The following is a 19,485-nucleotide window of genomic DNA, read 5'->3' on the forward strand; positions in this document are numbered from 1 at the left end:
ACAAAACAAACCTGTGTGTTTCTGTGTGTTTTAAGGAGCATGTAGAAAACATGCATGTACAGACTGGCTTCGTGGCCCTCCGGCACCCTGTCATGTGGACGACCGATACTCAAGTCTGTGCACACATAGTAGGTTTCCAAACAAGCTGATGAAGCTAAGAGCCTGTTGTTGGGAATTTAACTGGCATTTTACATTGTAGCCGGAGTAACTTCTAAGAAAAACCTTTGACGCACTTGTCGGCAACAGCGGCAACTTCTGTCATTAGCATAAACAAGCGGGAGCCACCACAAAGATGCATAACACAGCACAAAAGCTCAAACTACATCAATAGGGAAAGTAAGTCTGACTGACAAATTCTTTTGCTCTTTGTAAATTGACTCCGAAGAGATGGGTGGTTTCAAAACAAGTTCAATTCGGATATTTTTCCGTATAATTTCTCCTGTTTGACACATGAAGGACTTTGACTGGGAACAAGCCTTTGTTGTGCCCGCACCTGTAACCAGAGAATCATTGGACCTCAGGAACTGCAATTTACGGCGGCCGTGATCGCACAAGTATCGTCTGACAGTGCCTTTGCCACATTTCATTTCAATGAAGTACTGTAGCTGTGTCAATGGTTACTGGTAATAATAGTACAGCTTTCCCCTCTGGGAGACGACGTGAATGCAATCTTGCCACACCATCGCTCTGCTTTTAAGCCTCGCGCACACTGCTGACATATCGCACAAATGCTTCTTTTATTACCTGGCAGTATTTGTTTGCTGAATGGGGGAATGGCCTCCAGGAACCCGCTAAGCATTCTAGAGGAGCGCTACATTATTCCTGGGGGTTGGGGGGGAGGAACGGCCATTGTGTCTCCGCTGGCTCGGACCTATCGTGTGGCCCAGGAGTTAAGGACGAGTTTGTAAATAGCCGGATTTGATCGGATTTTCTCCTTTTAAAGCCGGAGTGCGAGACGTTTACATATAAATGAAAGTCCATTACATTCAAGCGCTCGCCAAACAAGGTCATATAATGCTGATTAAGTCTATCGCCGCCAAGGGAAGCTCTCTGTATTTCGCAGTATGGCAGACTGGTGGTGTCTGGTGATCGCTGGCGTACGTATAAAACCTTTCTCGGACGCTTCTTGGAATGTTTCCGCCATAGCTTCTTTGATACTCATGCTGCTCCGACTTGTCTCGCCAATATGTTTTTTCCTCTCACTGCCAGGGGGGGGGACAAAAGTTCCCCACTCCAGATTTAAGTCAGGTGCACAATTGTTTAGAATTGTTTCAAATTGTATTTCATAAACCTGCAGGGTGCACTTTCTGTATTTATAGACAACTTTTGATTAGTATTTTTGGTCAGAGTGCCCTACGCCTTAAACTATGACAGTCTTATGGCGGGAATAAAGGAGGAAGTCAGGTGGCGTAGTGTAAATCGCGATAAAGTCTGTGAAGGGAGGAGGTCAGGGTGGATGGATGGATGGAAAAACACCTTTCACCCAGGAGACCGCCGTTGGTGTCCCATGTGAAACCAACAGCCGCCATTGACTTGAACTATGTATGTATGTTAAGTTATGCAATGTTACTTTAGGATTCTTAATGTAGCCCACTTAACTGCATAACAAACATACTCATTGACACCTACAAGACTGGCGCTAGAGGGTTATGTAGAGTATCACATAGTTTGCAGCGTAGGGCCACTGACCAAGCTGCTGTACTTGACTAGGTGGGATTGAAAATGTGATGCAATATATCCCTACATGAATGAGAATGTATGTTGCGTAGCCTTTGAACCAAATCCACGAAAGACTAAAGCTACTCTCGTCATATTTCTAATCGTTTCTAACGTTGGATCAAATGTGTTGTCCATAGTGATACAGAGTCACCCCAACCCTGCAGTTCCCCTACGTACGCTACCTGCCAAACTGAAGAAATACAAAGTTAGCAACGTCTTCACGAACCCCCCAAAGCTTTTCTACTACTAGAACTAGGAGAACTACCAATTAAATGAGAGGAGTACATCTGGACTTGCCAACATTCCTTTTGGTAATAACAACAGTTAATTGCTGGGCGCTGGGAACACAGGGGACTAATAAAACAGCCTTTGCCTCATTTGGAAGATAAATTGATGGCGAACGGTAAAAATAATCAACAATTCGGATGCACTCACATTTAAATATAGAGGTTAACATGATTGTTAGCTCATTTTACAACATCTCTGCAATGCCTTTGGCACAAATGTACAATGTTATTAAAACTGATAGAGATGAATTATTCTTTAGAAGGCTTAAGCAGCTCTTTTGGGAGAGAACAAAAAAAACTTTATTTACATAATTCATAATCTATCCATTTGATTGATTTGTGATTGCAACCGATGCACCGTAGTATTGTGATTGTACATCGCTTCATGTCCTTACACAGTATTAGTTCCATGTCAATCAGCCTGGCCGGCATCAGTTATTTAATTATTATCCTCCGTCCTGACATCACTGGTCCGGCCAGCTGTGTTTTTCTGGGCGGAGGATGACACCGACGCACACCTCTGACCTCATGCTGAACTACCCTTTCAGCCAATCAGGCGGCAGCGGGGGGGATCCGCTCCTGCAGTTAGCTACCACTGGAACACACTCGGGGGCTAAATAGAGATGGAACATCTTTCCAGATCAATTGGAAAAAAAAGAGGAGCACTGAGAAGAGCTCCGTGGAAAATGTGTGTTAGTGGAGCATTTGGGTGACGTAGCCTGCAGCGCGGATACAAAAGACGCAGAGAAAGCCTCACCTGTTCAATCTGAGAGCCGCTGTCTGAACCTGTCCGTTCTTTCCCCCAAAAGTATGAATCAAAAGATTGTATCAGTGGCAGGCTGCCCGGGCAAAAACTCCTCCTGCTTACGGTCAGTCGGAAAGCCTCAGCATAAATATCAACTTTCCCTTCTTGAGGAGGCCTCAAGCTGTCTAAACAATGACAGAGGGGGGACAGAAACAAGCAACGTGGAGCCGCCATGGGAAAGCAGAATGCACATCTCAGGAAGCAGAGGGAAGAAATAGCCTTTATTTTTCTTATTCTGAGAAATATGAGCTTAGATCCCAAATGTGTTTGTTTGACTTTTTACATTCACCAGGTGGTGCAGCGCATCCCTACATTCTCTTATTATCAAAACCCACATTAAGACATATTGTCAGAGGCCAGGTCAGACAGAAACAATTTGTGCATTTCAAGGTTTAAAAATACAATCACTGTATTTATATAATTAATACATTAAATGAGAGCTGCACGGGCTGCAAGTGGGTACCAGGGTTCGATTCTCGGGCAGGACGGCCCTTCTGTGTGGAGTTTGCATGTTCTTCCCATGTCAGCATTGGTTCTTTGCGGGTTCTCCGGCTTCCTCCCACAGTCCAAAGACATGCAGGTTAATTGATGACTTTAAATTGCCGGTGGGTGTGAATGGTTGTCTGTCTGTATGTGTCAGCCCTGTGATAGTGTACCCTGCCTTCACCCAATGTCAGCTGGGATTGGCTCCCAATTCTCACTTTCTCCTCCTCTCCTTTCTGCGCTTGAAAACTAAAGTTTGGTCAAGGTTAGAGCGAGACCATGGTTAAGGCAAGGAATAGATCAACATTTTTGGAAATAGGCTAGTTTGCGTTCTGCCAGAGAGCCAGATGAGAAGATCGATACTCACATGGCTGTCCGCTCAAGACTACAGCAGTTTAAATTTAAGCCCACAGCCAGCAGGTACTTAGCTTAGCTTAGCATATAGACAGGAAATGTGGGGGAAATGGCTAACCTGGTTCTGTCCAACGGTAACAAAATCCCATCTCCTTTGGTTAATTTGCTCCAAAATTCACTGTTTTTGTTTATGCTAAGCTAAGCTATTGGGCTGCTGGCTATAGCCTTTGAATTCATGATGCAGACAGACGAACGATATCGTTTTTGTCATCTTACTCTCTGCTAGAAGGAGAATACAGTGAGCGTATTTCCTAACATGGCAAAGATAGTGCTGAGAGTTAATACAAATGGAGGTCTGTGGCACTCTCTGGGTCAGATGAACGCATAATAATTTAGGAAAAATCTGTAAAATAACAGTGTTACTCTGCAAAACATTGAATGAAAATGTCTGTAAATGTACTGTTTCTGACATTTATTTGATTTGGGATTTTTTAATTTGTTCTAAATGTTTTGTTTGGCAGCCACCACTACAAGTCAATTAAGCGTTTTTTGTGTGCAATGTTTTTATACACTCATCTACCACCGCTCCCTTACTTTGAAGGCCAAAGTAAGAGACGTAATTCTTAAGAATACTTTACTAAGGTAAATAGTGAGTGTGCCTCGGCTTCCTGCTCTTCTCACAAGATTTATGTAATTGTTCTTTCAAGAATAACAAGTGGTTGACCCATCCCAACAGTACTAGTCACAGATTTCATGGACAAAGGCCCATACAACAAAGTACAAGGGAATCTCTTTCAGCCAGAAAAAAAGCTGCAGAGTATAATTGCATTATAGATCTTCAGAAGGTGATCTCTGTCTCCCTTTCTACCTCTGCCAGACTTTGTCTGAACATCAGAGGCTGCAGCGAGATGAAAGGTCACCAAACCCACAGGTACAGTGATGTTGTCGCTATTGTTTTCTCTGCAGTATCATTACCCTGACAGCTGACATGCAATCTGGCTTTTAATATGTCACACAGAGACCCACAAAGGATCTGCATCACAGGCAGCGAGCAGCGAGGGCTTCCAGAGCCTGACGCTTGGCACAGAAGTGGGCTGAGGTCTTTTTTTCCCTTCAGAATATCATGTCTTGTCACTTGTTAAAACTCGTTTTGGAGTGGAGAGCGCCCCAATCCAACCCTGGGCTAATGTTGCCAGCGTGAATGACTAAGCCTTGCAGTCATCATTATTGTACTAATCTCCTACTTTCCACTGTTTATAAATCTGTGCCATTGTAGTGACCTCACTGTGAACCTCAAAACGGAAAACTCCAAAACATTTTTTGTGCAGTATGGGAAATAAAAAATGAATAATACTAAAGTTTGCCTCTGCATTCATCTTCTGGAACTTCCTTTCCACTGTGATTAAGAGCTCTATCACAGAGGCTGTTGAAGCATGCATTGACAATATGACTGTGTCTTATCTCAGTAATTCCTCATGAAGCTCATAAAGATATGCGCTTGATGAATGCGAGCGGAATAGTTTCCTAACCGAAGCAATGCAAACATAAAAACCCGACAGGTGATTGGACGTAAAGATAAGGTGTGCGAGGTCCTGCCCAGGTAGTGTAAAGCACACCCAGACCTCAGAGGAAAAACAAAGCTCCTCGGGTTTCCTGTCTGCAGGAGGAGACGTTAAAGTGGTGATTGAGGCCTCGCAGGTTTTTAAAGGGTTTGATCTGTCGCATGTAACCGAGTCTGGTCTGGTGTCTGTCTCGGAAATGGAACATTTGATTCTGGGGTGAACCACCGCTGCTTTCACTGTCAAGATCAACACTTGTTGTAAGAGGGAGAATCTGCAATATCTTAAAAGAACACATTTTTGGTGACGTATTTAAAAGTGGCTATAACAGATATTCTTGTAATAACAATGTAACAAATGCTTTTTAAAGCAACCGGCTGTAAACTACCTGATCAGCTCCAAACAGAAGACAGACGCAGTTAGCGACTAGCTGGTGAACATAACGGAGTATTAAGCAGAGAGAAAGATATGTCCCTCACGAGTTGGTAGAGACAAAAAAGTTAAGTTGAACGCTTCTATCCACCCAACAAATATTCGTTCAATCTTCACTCTCCTTTTAGCTCTGTTTTGGGCTCCACCATGCTCAACTCTGTTCGCCAGCTCGCAGCGAACTTTTTCTCTCTGTTGTGTGGCGCTGGGCAGTTTGTGTTAGCGAGTTTATCAGAGCTTTAGGAACCCGTCAAGCATTGGACGTGTCAGTTCCCGCTCGTTACATGCATACAGTGTCTTTTCAAAAAAACTTCAAACTTCGGTTTATTTAGTTTTTAGGTTTGCTTAAACAAAAAAAGTACTTGGTTAGGCTGAGGAAAAGATTGTGGTTTGAGTTAAAATAAGTATGTTTGTTTTGTAAAATAAGCATGCTTGTTACATAACCGGCATTACTGCGGAAGTTTCAAAACAAAACTACAGTAAATTAGTCTTGTTGACTTGGTTTTACACAGTACACCAACAGCAACCTCCTGGGTGAAAGTCCTGTTTGTTTGACCCATTCTCCCTAACTTCCTGCTCGCTGGACATTCTCGCTAAACTACGTCAGATGCTCTTATCGTCTAATAATGACACAGATAAGTTGACATTGGAGTTAGTTGAAAGCATGGTGCGTATCATACAGATAAATGGTGCCTTGGTGCGTTGGTATCAGACACTGAGGGCCATTGATCAAAAGTCGGAATTTGACACGTCGGGAGTGAGAACAGGTCGCGAAAACAGTTGGGTGACAATTCTTGGCTTGTTTCTCTCTTTGTGTCCAATCGTTAATCTTAATGTAGCTTTAAGAAAATGAAAAGCGATGTATTATTCGTACATCAATTGTAATATTATGTAAATATTGCGTGTAACAATGTAAATGTTTCAGGCCAACTGTAAAAGTGTCTTATCAAATGTCAGATCAAGTACCTTTTACTTTGAATCTTCTCATCATAAAGTTGAAAGGTCTCTTTTTTTCTTTATCATTGCAAATGGCAAATATCAATATCATTAAGCAGTAATACCAGCAGCCAAGCAAATGGGCCATTCTGAATGATCAACTGAAAGGTAGAATCAGTAATATCAGAAAATATCACTGATTATTGCTTGAAGTTCCCATAAACGCTTCATCATTCATCATTCCAAGCATCTGAAGAGGGCACAAATGTAGTGGATGTATTGATATCGCATTAGTCTGTCATCAGGCTGTTCATTACTCAAACCTATTTTAGCATGACTGTCACAACTGTTTCCAGGTTCCTCCAGCTGCCCCCTTGGCTGCGGGGATGATCCACCGCATTCCTCGGCCTTAATCAACTGTGAATGGTGAGAGGTGATGAAACCATCAAGAATGAGCGAATCCTACACAGGAATTTAAAGCGTCACTTGAAGCGTATACCTGCTCCCTCTGTGAACGAGTGATCCGTGCCGTTCGTTGCAGTAAACTAGAACAGGATGCAGGATTTGTTTTAGCTGTTGATTCGACTTTACCCGCACTCTGCTTTGGGCTTCAGACGTCACCGTTTCTCCTCACATAACGGCTCAATATGCTTTGACAACTTTTTTTTTTTACATCCTTTTATTTGGGAGATAATGATAGCTCTCTCGGCGTGAAGCAGGAAGTCGTTTGTGTAGCTGATGCTCGCTTATTTGGTTTTCATGTCAGCATAGCCACAGGGACATACCTCCCATGTGCTGCGAGTACGGCGGTTGATACGGTGCACACCATGTGTCATTAGTACATTCTTCACACATTTTTACAGTCAGAAGAGCAGAGGGTGTAGTGTCTGATGTAAACAAGGGACAACTCATAATTTAGTTCCTCGGCTCTGTAAGCTCTAATAACAGCGTGACACTCTTCCATACGCTCCACAAATTGGTCTGAGGTGCATGCTAACACAAGCACGAGAATCAATGCTCAGCCTTTTCATACGCGGAGTGTAATTACATGCCACACATGTGGTAGAAAGGCCTGCAGGAGGAAGAAAAAAGGGTAATTAAGTGAATTTTGATGTTATATCCTTTTGGCTTCTCTGGGATTAAGCTGCCTGTCAATCACTGCAGGAAACGAAGGGGGCCTGGGACCTCCTGCATGGCTTCAGGTGACGCCTCAGTGCCGATGGCAGGAGATCTGTACCTGCTCCGTGCACTGATCTCTGCTTGGACTGAGATGAGGGGGGAAAGCAGGTAGTTGGCACAACTGCAACACTAGAAATCCATGTAATCCTTTAAACATAGAGTTCTGTGTAGTTTCTACCAAATCCCTTTTTGTCACCAATGTCATGAGAGAGTTGCATCCACATTTATGACATCCTTACTCAGGTAAGATCAGCAGTGAAATTAGAACAACTGGAAATTGGATGTCATTCAGGACACTAGAGTCAAGTCTGTCTTTCAACTATCTCCGATGTAAAGCCATCCACATCATAAAAGAGTTGCTCATTAGACAGAACAACTGATGTTGTATAAAGACCATAAACTGTTTACAAGAAGTGGACGTGGTCGCCGTGACGTCACCCATTGGTTTGTGGATCGCTGTTTTGAAGCCTCGAGTTCAGCATTGTGTCCGTTGCCATCTTGTCACAGAAGTAACATGTGTTGATGGAGCTAAGTACAACAGAGCGCTGAACAATACGTTTTCATCCAGACTCGTCACATACCGACGCTTGGTCAGACCTTTTGGCGTGACTTGCTAACGCACTGGGTAGCCCAGCGCGTCAAACTATGATGCTCCACTGCAGTCGCAGTAGACACTTGGTTGACGTTGTGAGTTCACGCTACGTTTGGGCAACAAAACCACTTAGTAAGGTTGAGGAAAAACATCACGGTGGGGCTCAACATGAGTATGTATTAAGTAAAACGTCTCAAACATCACTAACACAACTTCACAATAACTCAACACTTTGGGTCACAAACACAGGTAGTACTGCGTTTGTCTCACCCACTACACCCACTCCCAGAGCTATTTCTCTGAGTGTCTAATAAGGCCACGAATGGGTTTACATTGTAATTACTTGTAAGCCCGGTGCACCTCATAGAGGCGCTAAAGGGTGCATTGTTCGTCAGTATTTGACGCCCTGGGAATGAGAAGTGGCATTTTTAGGCAACCCAAATGTTACAATTAACTTTAATGAACTCACACTGTGAAAGGTTTAAAGATCTAAGAGGAAAACGCAGAACACCCCCACATCAGACACCGCCCTGGTAGAGACCTGCCAATCACAAAGTAGCCCCGCCCTAAAGCATACTCTGCTTTATGGTCTATTTGACTCTAAATGGACCATAATTTACAAAATGAACATCATGCTGTATTGAAGACTTGAAACTAGAGATTGAGACCATAAACTCATGTTTACAATGTTTACTGAGGGAATAAATCAAGAGAGAAGTAGAGTCATTTGCGCATAGACTTCTATACAATCAGAGGAGTCGCCCCCTGATGGCCATTAGAGAGAGTGCAAGTTTAAGGCACTTCCACATTGGCTTCCTTTTTCAGACCCGGAGACCAGGAGACAATTCTTGGTCTATTCTTGACAATTTACAATTCCTGGTAAAGACTGCATGGCTGTGTAGTGCTGGTGGGAGGGGAGGTTGGTAGATAATGAAACACAGGACTTTCACCCAGGAGAACATTACCTTATTTAAACCCGAGTAACTTTCTGACTTTACCAACGGCAGTTACATAACAAACAGTTATTTTACGCAACAAACATAGTTATTTTAACCAAAACCATGATATTTTCCTAAGCTTAGCCCAGTAGCTTTGTTGCCTAAGTAAACCTAAAAGCTACGTAAACCAAGTTGGAAGTTCATTTTGAAAAGACACCATGCATGTAATGCAGTGGTGGGCCGTGGATTTTATACCTGGGCCTTCAGTGCTGTCCGATTACAGTTGAATTACCTCCTAATAACCTCATTATGAAGCATCAATCCAGCAAACCTGCAGCAGATCCACGCATTCCACCACACAAGAGCACGAGCCATTCAAATATTCTTCATAAAAACGACACGATAGACAAATGAACAGTCGTAACGTTGCTATGTAAAAAACAAACGCAGTTTGTCACTTACCGAAACTTAGAGTTTAATCCCAGTACATCGTTTCAGTTCCAGTAAGAGGTCCTTCTCGATTCATGGACACCAGTGACAGTCGAGCCTCCAGTTGTATTTCGCCACCTCCGCCGGCGCAGACCGCATGCCAGGTTGTGGAGCAGGTTCCCTGCGAACGTGTTCGTTGAGTTGTAGATCCACTTCTCTCCAAAAGTTTTCAAATACTATGGTATCCTCAGGTTAGCATAGCTCCAACACCAACAGCTCACTTAAAATGAAACGCATTCCCAGCCATACAATGTGCAACGCTTCTCCGACGCTGTCAGCAAGAAATGTAGCTCAAGTGCAAGTTCAGTCAGGAAGACACTCACTAGTAACCTCTGTCTTTCCTCTCCTTGTAATTACTCTATCAGTTGATTGGGGGCGTGCACTTTTAAGTAACCAACCAGATTCTGCACACCGGTTCCTCAAGCCAATCATGTCGTTGCTGTCAAACTTTAAATAGTGTTCTCCTCTCTGCTGCTGTCAGTTGTTATTTCAGCTAAGCAGATGCAAAGCGATACTATTTCCCTTACATTTTAAATAACTAGTTGTGGGTAACTGAGACAATGACGGATTCCGACTTTGATCGTTTCAGGAAGAGTCGGGTCTCAACATCGTGTTTAGCCGGAGCCGGCATTCAGCTCACCAGGTGGCCGGCGCAGGAGCACTCGCCCAGCGCGGCGCAGCGGCTCCCCTCAGTCGAGCAAGAAGCCTCTTGGCTCAGCTAGTAGTTTGCGGTGGTATCCTAGTAAGTCTAACAGTTACTCGCGATCAGTCGATCCATCGCTGGGCTCATCCGAGCTCCGCAGGCGGCGTCCCGTACTCTCTCCACCAGCACTCCTGGCCTCCAATGCAGACAAAGCCGTCATTTCCACCAGGTAGCTCCATCCACTCCAGCGATGCTGGTCTTCAATCTCTGGTAAACGATGCAGCTTCTGTTATACTGTTAACATCGGCGCCACCAGCCGCCATGGTAAATCAGCTCCACGGGACAGTTCAGGCTGCTCGCTGTTTAAACGGAGACTTTGTTTCCGCTGCTGGTCATTTTCCGACAAATGAGGAATTCATGGGGCTGACACACGTCTGGAGCTCCGGAGCATCGCTCGCATTTCATTAGTATGAAAGCGCCTGTCCCAGGAGTGGAAGTGGAGCGCATTCATGAGACTACAAATCATTATGAGCCGAAATAAACATAACTAAGCAGCAGTTAGTTAGCAGTGAGTTTATCCTCTTCGTAGTGATGGGCGCGATGGGTACTCGCGGCAAGGAATCACGGCAGGCGCGTGATGCGGGTAGGCCCGCAAGTGATCACGGTTCGGTCATGCACCGCCGAATTCAATCTGGCACGGGCGGTTCTCATGATCAATTGTATATCACAAATAGTGCACTGATAAAACACTATTGACATGTCTGGGGATTATAGGAGATGGGCCAATTATTTTGAGAGGCTTCAGAACAGCAGGGTTTGCATTTGGAGTAAATGTTTGGCAGTCAAATCCAGTAGTTTACAGGATATTTAGCCTTTGTTTCTTTATGGTACGTTTAATACTTTACTTTTCCCTAACAGGGCTTGGCTAAGGCGATCAGTAGTTTATGAATATGAGGTTACAGATGACTACAATCCCTCCGCGGCATTGTGGAGGTAGGTCATGGCTTGTGTCAGCTATGCCAACGTTCTATGAGTAACAGGCCTCTGTTATTCTTCACAGCCCATGGTGTTGGTACGCCTCTGGTGTTTCAGAGAATGACAACGCATAGAGCAGGGTGTTCAAATGAACTTCAATAAGCCCAGTTTGAGAGAGGTTCCTCATGCAAAGGTCCGGAACATCACGGTCGGTCTAACGTGCGGGATGATTTAGTCCCATATAAATTGAAGTAGCCTAACAGTTGTATCAACGTGGGGTGGTTCGTAGTCAACAGCTGATTATTAAATCAAGAAGTTGAAGGAATATGTCAGGTAAAGTAAGGGATGCATTCATAGATTAAATTACGTAGCATAAGCTTTTAAGAACTGTCATCTTAAAAAGATAAAGTACCTAATTTTAGTAAATTAAGGCAACTGTATCGTCATGCAGCTTTAAATTCAGTACAGTCAGGGTGAAGCGATGTAAATGGAAGTATTACATCGTACGTTAAAGAGGATTGTGTGCAGCAACATTATTTGTCATTAAACATTTGGTTCAGCTCTATTCCTCTTGGTACATCATAGTTGGGCAGTGAAATCATGTGATAGGATTCTGATTATTGGGCTCGTAGCTCATATCGGTGCCTCTATTTTGGATTGAGCGGGTGAGGTTGCTCAAAATAATTAGCTTGGTGGCGCTTCACCTGGCTGCTTGGAATAATCATAATGGTCTCTGGACATATGAAACACACTGGGTTAAACTGCATGGGAGGAAGTAACTTTTAAGAGTCTGTCCATATTGGTTAAGGCTGATTTATAAATGTCCACATTCTGTGTGTGGGAGGCGGCCATGTGTAATGTCGTAACCCGGCTCCCAAGCTAGGACAAATACGGAAGGACACGAGGCAGGATGGGATTTAAAGGTAGTTATGATAACATACTAAAGAGCGGCTACCAATGGTGAGGTGTGTCAGTCAGTAACATCAGTAATGTAACGACAATGCTTGCCTGTTGAAGTGTGGGGCTTGGTCAGCGGAAGTAAAAGACCAAATCTTTAAATGGGCAGCACTGGCAGAGAAGAGTTCATGTGCGCAGAAGAGCAATGGAGTAGGGCTGTTATTCCTCACAGCTCCAGGACCAGAGGCTCTGCAGCCAGTAATCTGCCACAACGGCGCTATTGTGACTCCTGACGGGGACGGTTAAGTGGCAAAACCATACGTGGACATTTATACATAAAGTAGATCAGCTCCATTCAGGCTCATCCCCTAGGGACGCGCTTTTCCTCTCCTGCTCGTTGGACATGGCATCTTCCTTGGCCTAAGATGCACAATCTACCTTGATGTTGGGTGCCGCGCAGACCTGCGTGACAGGTCGCTGTGCGATCACTTGAATGGTGTAACAAGCTGGTGAGTTTCGCTGATTCACTACAACGTCGACATGGATGCAGACCATCCGTGGGTTTTGGGGGATTCTGTCAAGGCCAGTGGTTTGCTAGACACAAAGGGTAACTCAAGCTCTTTAAAGCCTTAACAATGTGTACGGTAAGTCATGCATAATTCATGCGTCATGTTGACATTGTTTCTGGCATTGTGGCTCGTCATGCAAGTTGTCTAATAGCAGTATCTCATTCATGCAAAATGTGTTCTCTCTGGAGCTACCGCTCGCATACTGTTGGTCAAGTGGATCTTCGCGCATCACGGTATAAGGCCATTGCACGAAAGTCTGTTGGACTCACACTATTCTGGTCTAATGGGTACGTGACTTGGCTGGTAACTCATGGCCTAAATACTCCAAATGCGGAGGTGCTTGCATGGTAGTTGTGGCTTGGATAGACTCTACTATTCTTACTCCAGCTATACTCAGGGCACTCTTTTAGAATAGGGGCTGCTACTTCGGCAGCTAACTAAGGCATCTCTGCTACTACCCTACAACAATTGGGACGTTGGTCATCCTCTACCTTCACATCTTACATTCACCCCGATCTCAACACCGTCCTCGATAATCAGAGATCATTGAAGCCTTAAAATCCGGTAAGGAATGCATATAACTGGTGGTGGTGACATGTTTACATCGATTGGTGTATCGTTGGTAGGTCACATTTTTGGTATTGGTTCATAGCAGGGGATAGCATTATACCCTTCTTGAAATGTTCCTTATAGTAACACTAAGGTATGGTTCACTTTATATTGTGCAAATGGATATCCTATCAGCACTGTATATTACTGTGCTCTGCGTTTATCTTGCTCTATTCCTCTGGTGTGACTCGACCGTTTTCTCCATCTGATTGGTCTAACACTGTTTCCCAATCTCCTGGTCTCACGTGACCTGGTTTAACGTGTCTGTTTCCTGGTCCGAAGGGACCGTTTTACTTTCCTAAAAGAAAAGGTGGGTCTGAGGTGCTCCGTTTCTAATTTCCTGGTCCGTATAAGAGACCCGTCCAGAGTTGGCAAATTTCTAATTTCGCAGTCAGATATGACATAATTTCTGTTTCGCGGTCCGAGTGATGCGAGACCTGTCAAAGTATGACATACGTTCTGGTTTCCCGGGTGAGCTCACCCGGTCTGGTTGTGCTGAGGCAGTCAGACCCCAAACATGTGGGGGCCGTAAGACCCCTAACCGTGCTGTTCTACGTTCTCTCTTGAACCCCCCTATTCTGCTCTGCGGTCTAAACGTGACCCATTACTATCCTACGCTGCGGTCTAAATAGGACCCAACCTGTCCTTGTCTGCGGTCTAGCTTGACCCTCACCTATCCAGTCCTGCGCTCGGACCCTCCGCAGGGCCGACCCCGCCATATATTTCGGGATCTGTTGTAATCCTGCCATACTCCACTATGGGCTATCTAGACCCGCACTATCCTGTCTCTGCGGTCTTCCAGACCCCCGTATCCTAGTCTGCAGTCCATCGTGACATTCCTCTATCCTTTGCTTTGACTATACTCGACCTCTCACCTCTGGTCTAACATCTACTCGTTCACGTTCTACCCTTAGATTTCTCTCATGACTAATTTTCTATTTTCTTAGGAAATTCACCACAGCAGTAGGTAGGGTATGTATTTATTGACTCATATAAATACATGTCTTTTTGAGGATTAGGCCTGTTGGACCTCAGTATCCCTACCCTCGGTGATAGTACTTCAGGATGGAGTCCAATCGCCAAAGACTTTGCACTTTTCATATTTGAAGCTTGTATAACAAATCATTGTTAAATTATGAAACAAGTCTCTCCTGATTGAAATACCGTTCATACAAATCCTTTTCCTGGCTGAGTCAGGCTGCTAGCTGTGGTGTTGACTGACCATTTCTTATGATGTCCAGCTTTTCCTTAAATGTCCTTCTTTCTTGAGAAAGGGTTGGGTAGGAGGAGGGTAACTCCGCCACTAAATCCATTTCTCCTCCTTATTCAGCCATTGAGTGTTTAAAAAAACAACGCTAGGTGTAAAAAAATAAATAATCTACACCCAGCAAAACCCTAGAGATGTTATAATTTCTTCCATATCTTTCAATTTGAACTCTTTAACTCCAACTAAGCTCTGCTGACAAGTTAAGTTTCGGTTCACGATAGTCACGTGCTCGCCCACTGACCAATCACAGCACACTCTGCAACTAGCGGGAAAGCTACAGATGAACACTGAGCTGTATGTAATGCTGACGTCATTATAGGCCGGCTAGTGGCGCTGACACGTCAAAGAATACGCCCAACATGTCAAACTAAAGATCTGATTGGTTGAACACTATGACAATCAACAATATCGTCCCCATTCACTTTAATCTGCACTGGCTGCATGAGAGACTCTGCAGGCCTCTGCCTCTCTTCTTACATAGAGACACAGAGGTGAGATCTGATTGGATAAAAGCTCTACTTAAAACAAGCTGCACTGGAAGCAGAGCAATTGAGGAAGACTAGCTGTGCAATGAGAAAATAAGATAATGGGAAAAATATTTTTATAAATTATAATACATGTAGTGTATTTAAGAAAAATTATTAAATTATAAAATACATTTTTTATTTTTATTTTTTACATGTATAGCTTTGTGATTCTGTTTAGGCCAGCAGAGAAGGCCTTGCAGGCCCTGACAGCCCGCCACTGTAATGACCAGAACCTGACATGCCGTCCATGGCACATCTAAAACTGATGCTGGAGCGGAACCTAGAGCGTCATAGTTTGAAGCGCAGGGCCACTGACCAAGCGGCCATATTTGACGAGTTGGGAGTGAGAATGTGTTGCCTTTTCATAATAACCAAGTGACCTCAACTCTACTGTCAAAGATTAACAAAATCCACCGTGCAAAATGCATACCAAAATTGAGCCCAAGCTAATATGAGCCTCAGTTAACAAAATCACATTGGTATCTTCCTTGAGCTGCAGCAGAGGACTACTTCCTGTCAGCCAATTCACCCAAATTACAATAAAGCAATGAAACTGCTTTCTACAACCTGGGGAAATGATTCTGTGAAGAGTTTTACGAATGTCACTTTTCAAAGTTGTGAGCTCCTCAAACAAGATTCACCTCCATTATTATATATTTTCTGGGGTAGATCTCAAAAGCTGATCAAACAAAAACAAAACCATCAGCATGGCTAAATGCCAAAAGAGATAGTTGTTCAGTGTTTTGTTTTTTTAATGAAAAGTTTAAGAGTAAGGCCATAACTTCTACGATCTCTTAACTCATAACTTACGCAGAGCACCTTTACAAACAATTTGATTGCATTTTCTTTAACAGTGAGTAACGCTGAAAACATTTTACAACCAGAGAGCAGAAGTTTAGCTCGGGGCTATAGATTTATCATTATCTGGCATGCCCCGACTGTGGCCTGTTTTAACCAACAAATAACACATCATTCATTCTTCAATCCCTTCTGAGCAAAATGATGATTTATTGTAGATGCAGCTTAAAGTACGTGATATGAAATCTTTGATTTATGCATCCCTCAATTAAAATCTTCATAACAGCCTTTGGTTTTTTTCCAAAGCATGTCTACTTTGTTTCTGTCTCATTCCTCGCCTACGACATCATTGTTGGCAGAGATTTCTGTTTGGACCCTGATTGGCCCTCGCTCTCAAGGTACTGCCATAATGATAGTTATTAAGCAGCCCCTGTCTTAAATAATCAACGTTCTGACAAAGAATCTCTCCTGCGCAAGCCAAGCGTGACGGCTTCCAGCACCATTCGCTGCGCAGAACAAGCACCGTCAGTTTTTTCGCCGGAATCTGAAAACATCAAACGTCTAGATTTAAGAAGAAAGCGTTGCACAAATAAAATATCTACTCCGGATTACAATTTACATGAGCAGGAGGCAGACTCAGAGATGAGGCAGCTGCAGCAACTGACAGTCATACGTTTTAGAGTACAACCACAATGCAGGTGTTCACAGGTGTAAGGCGGCAACACCTGGAACATTAGCAGTGACGTACTGGTGTTTATAAGAAAAACACCACGAAGCAGTTCATTAGTGCTTGAGTGATCCCCTGTCGCGTGCGGTTTGAGGCCTTTGGAGGACGAGCCGCTGCTGTGCTCGTTCGGCTTTTCTCTGGAAGTGTATGGTTTATATTGATATCCAGGGAAAGAGGATGTGTGACAAAACGTCATGGAGACATGTGGCACGGTGTATGGAAGAAAAGTGAGATTCACAATATCACACTTGCAGAAAAGCTTGTTCATCATTAATAACAAAAATAACACTTAAGTACATTGTCAAACAAAAATGCGGAAAAATGCTAACTTCTCCGATTTGTCTTTTCAAACACCGCTTGTCTACAGCACTGCTCAACAAGAAAACACGTTTGCGCGGTTACATTTTGTTTTATGTATTATGGGTTGATGGATTTTGTGATTCTCTTGTTTTATATTGCCTATACGTACACTACACTGTCTTGTTAGCTTTGTTCTAAACTGATGGCAGCTGTGTGAAGGACAACTGCCCTTGGAGAGAAGAAAGTATGTATCTTATCTTAATGCTGATTTAATATGTGTAGGGTTTGGGCTGTTGGTCAGACTAAAGAAGCAATATGAATATGTCATGTTCACCAAGAGAGAATTGCAATTGGCCCCATATTGTGACATTTTAAAGACAACTGAGCAATTTTCATGGGAATGAACGGGTGCCCTCCTCCAACGCTGTAGCACCTCTTTATACATGTTCATGTCCCATGTGCGCCCAAAATGGTTCAAAAAGGTTTTGTTACTTACTTTTGACACGTAACTTACGTACCTTCCTGATGCCATCCACGTAAGTTACAACAAACATAGATTTTTTAATGTAATAACCTAACCAAGCAGCACGTAACACGTAACCACTTGTTGAAGTCTACTTTGACTAAGCTGCACATTGAAATAATGACGCTAAAGTGGTACCCAGTGCATTGGTCAGGTATCGATCAGTCTTTCCAATAAGGCTGCTGAACAGTGTGGTCTCTGCTTTCATAAAAACATTTATTTAAAACAGCCATTTCATACAAGCTCATTCTAGTAAATTAACTGAACAATACATTAACATCAAAAGTATGCGACCTTTTTTGCTATGACAGCTGACGTTTTTGTGTCGGTGTTCGTTCACACTTCATTATACATATGCCAGTCATGATTCCAGAGCGTAACAAACCGACGGCCTGTGTTATGTGTTGATGTAGTATCACACCAAGGTTTCATGCAGAGCAACGTTGTGAGCCTTGTTGTTTTGCTAGCAGCATACGTACTGCAACATGACATGAATTAAATGTAATTAGAGTCATTTATATTTGGCTTTTTTGTGTAAAAAGTGTCACACTAAAGGGTACCGAGGCCAAAAAGATTTGATTTATTGAAAGAAATGTCAGGAGACAACTCACTTTGAAACCCTTCCATGTCCTTCTGAGATGTTCTTCCTGGTTGTACAAGGACCCCTCCTCACAAAGGGCCACCAAAAAATGTGCCTGTTTAAAGATCAAAATATAGTGTCACACCATGTCATATTTTTTCTGGGACAAATTCTTTTTGATCAGAACCGACAAAATATTTTGTGCCTGGACTTTGAAAAAGAGCATTTTCACAATTACACATCTGTGTTATCATTCTGTACTTGATTGAAGAGTTGCATTAATTTTGCTTGGAGTTTAAACTTTGTGAACCGTGCTGCTTGGAGCGGTGACACCATATGGGTTTGGTTAGAAATTGTGAAAAGGTGAGTGATGAATTGCATGAATGTTCAGTTTGACATAAAACAGGATGTTTTGAACAATATAGAAGTTTTTTTTGACCAAATCTTTATTTATTTGTGTTTGCCACGTTAACCATTTTCTTCAAAGACTTCTTGTCCATGTTGTCTGAAAAGTTGAGATTGAAAGTTCATTGTTGACCTTGGAGTTGACAGTTGAAATACTATAGTAAACTATGCCGCATACCATGGTATAGTACTATTGTAGTACATGGTACTTCTGACATAACTTCAAGTAGTGCGATGCTCATGACGGGAATCGCTATGATACCTGAAAAGGTCATATTACCCAGAGTGCTTGTGAACCGTACTTTCATTCTAATATTGAATGATAAACAATGTTTAATTGTTGATCATATATGAAACACTGTTTATATATAATTGGACATTGTGGCTGTCATCACACTGTTTTGTCAATGATTGTTTCAACAATGACCTTTCAGTTTTGACCAGCAAGATATTATATGATATAAATAAATACAATCCACATTAATGAGGAAGGATGCATTGTTAGGAAGTGGAACCAGCGTCACGTGCATACAGCGGCAGGTTAGTGAGTGGAAAGAAGGAGTATCATAAGACAGAAAATAGGAAAATAGGCAATCAGCATGTTCAGGTATCCATGTGTCTGTTTCATGTTGACAGACGTAGTTGGAGAGCATATCATTATCAGCCCTGTGAATAGAAAAGCGAAGCATGTGACCAGCCGGCGCTCTGTCAGACACTGGGATAACGTTGTTGGGTTCTCAGTGACAGAGCCTTGGTGTTACTCTTGGTGAGGCTGTTTGGCCAGCTGCCTTTTCAAAGCGTCACTCTATTGAGGCGAAGTTTAGCCGAGGAATGTTTTGTGCCGATTATTCTGGGAGCGAAGACCTTTTCTATTGCTCGGACTGAAATCCTTCTT

Source organism: Melanostigma gelatinosum (assembly GCF_949748355.1).
Source record: "Melanostigma gelatinosum genome assembly, chromosome: 3".
NCBI classification, from domain to species: Eukaryota; Metazoa; Chordata; class Actinopteri; order Perciformes; family Zoarcidae; genus Melanostigma; species Melanostigma gelatinosum.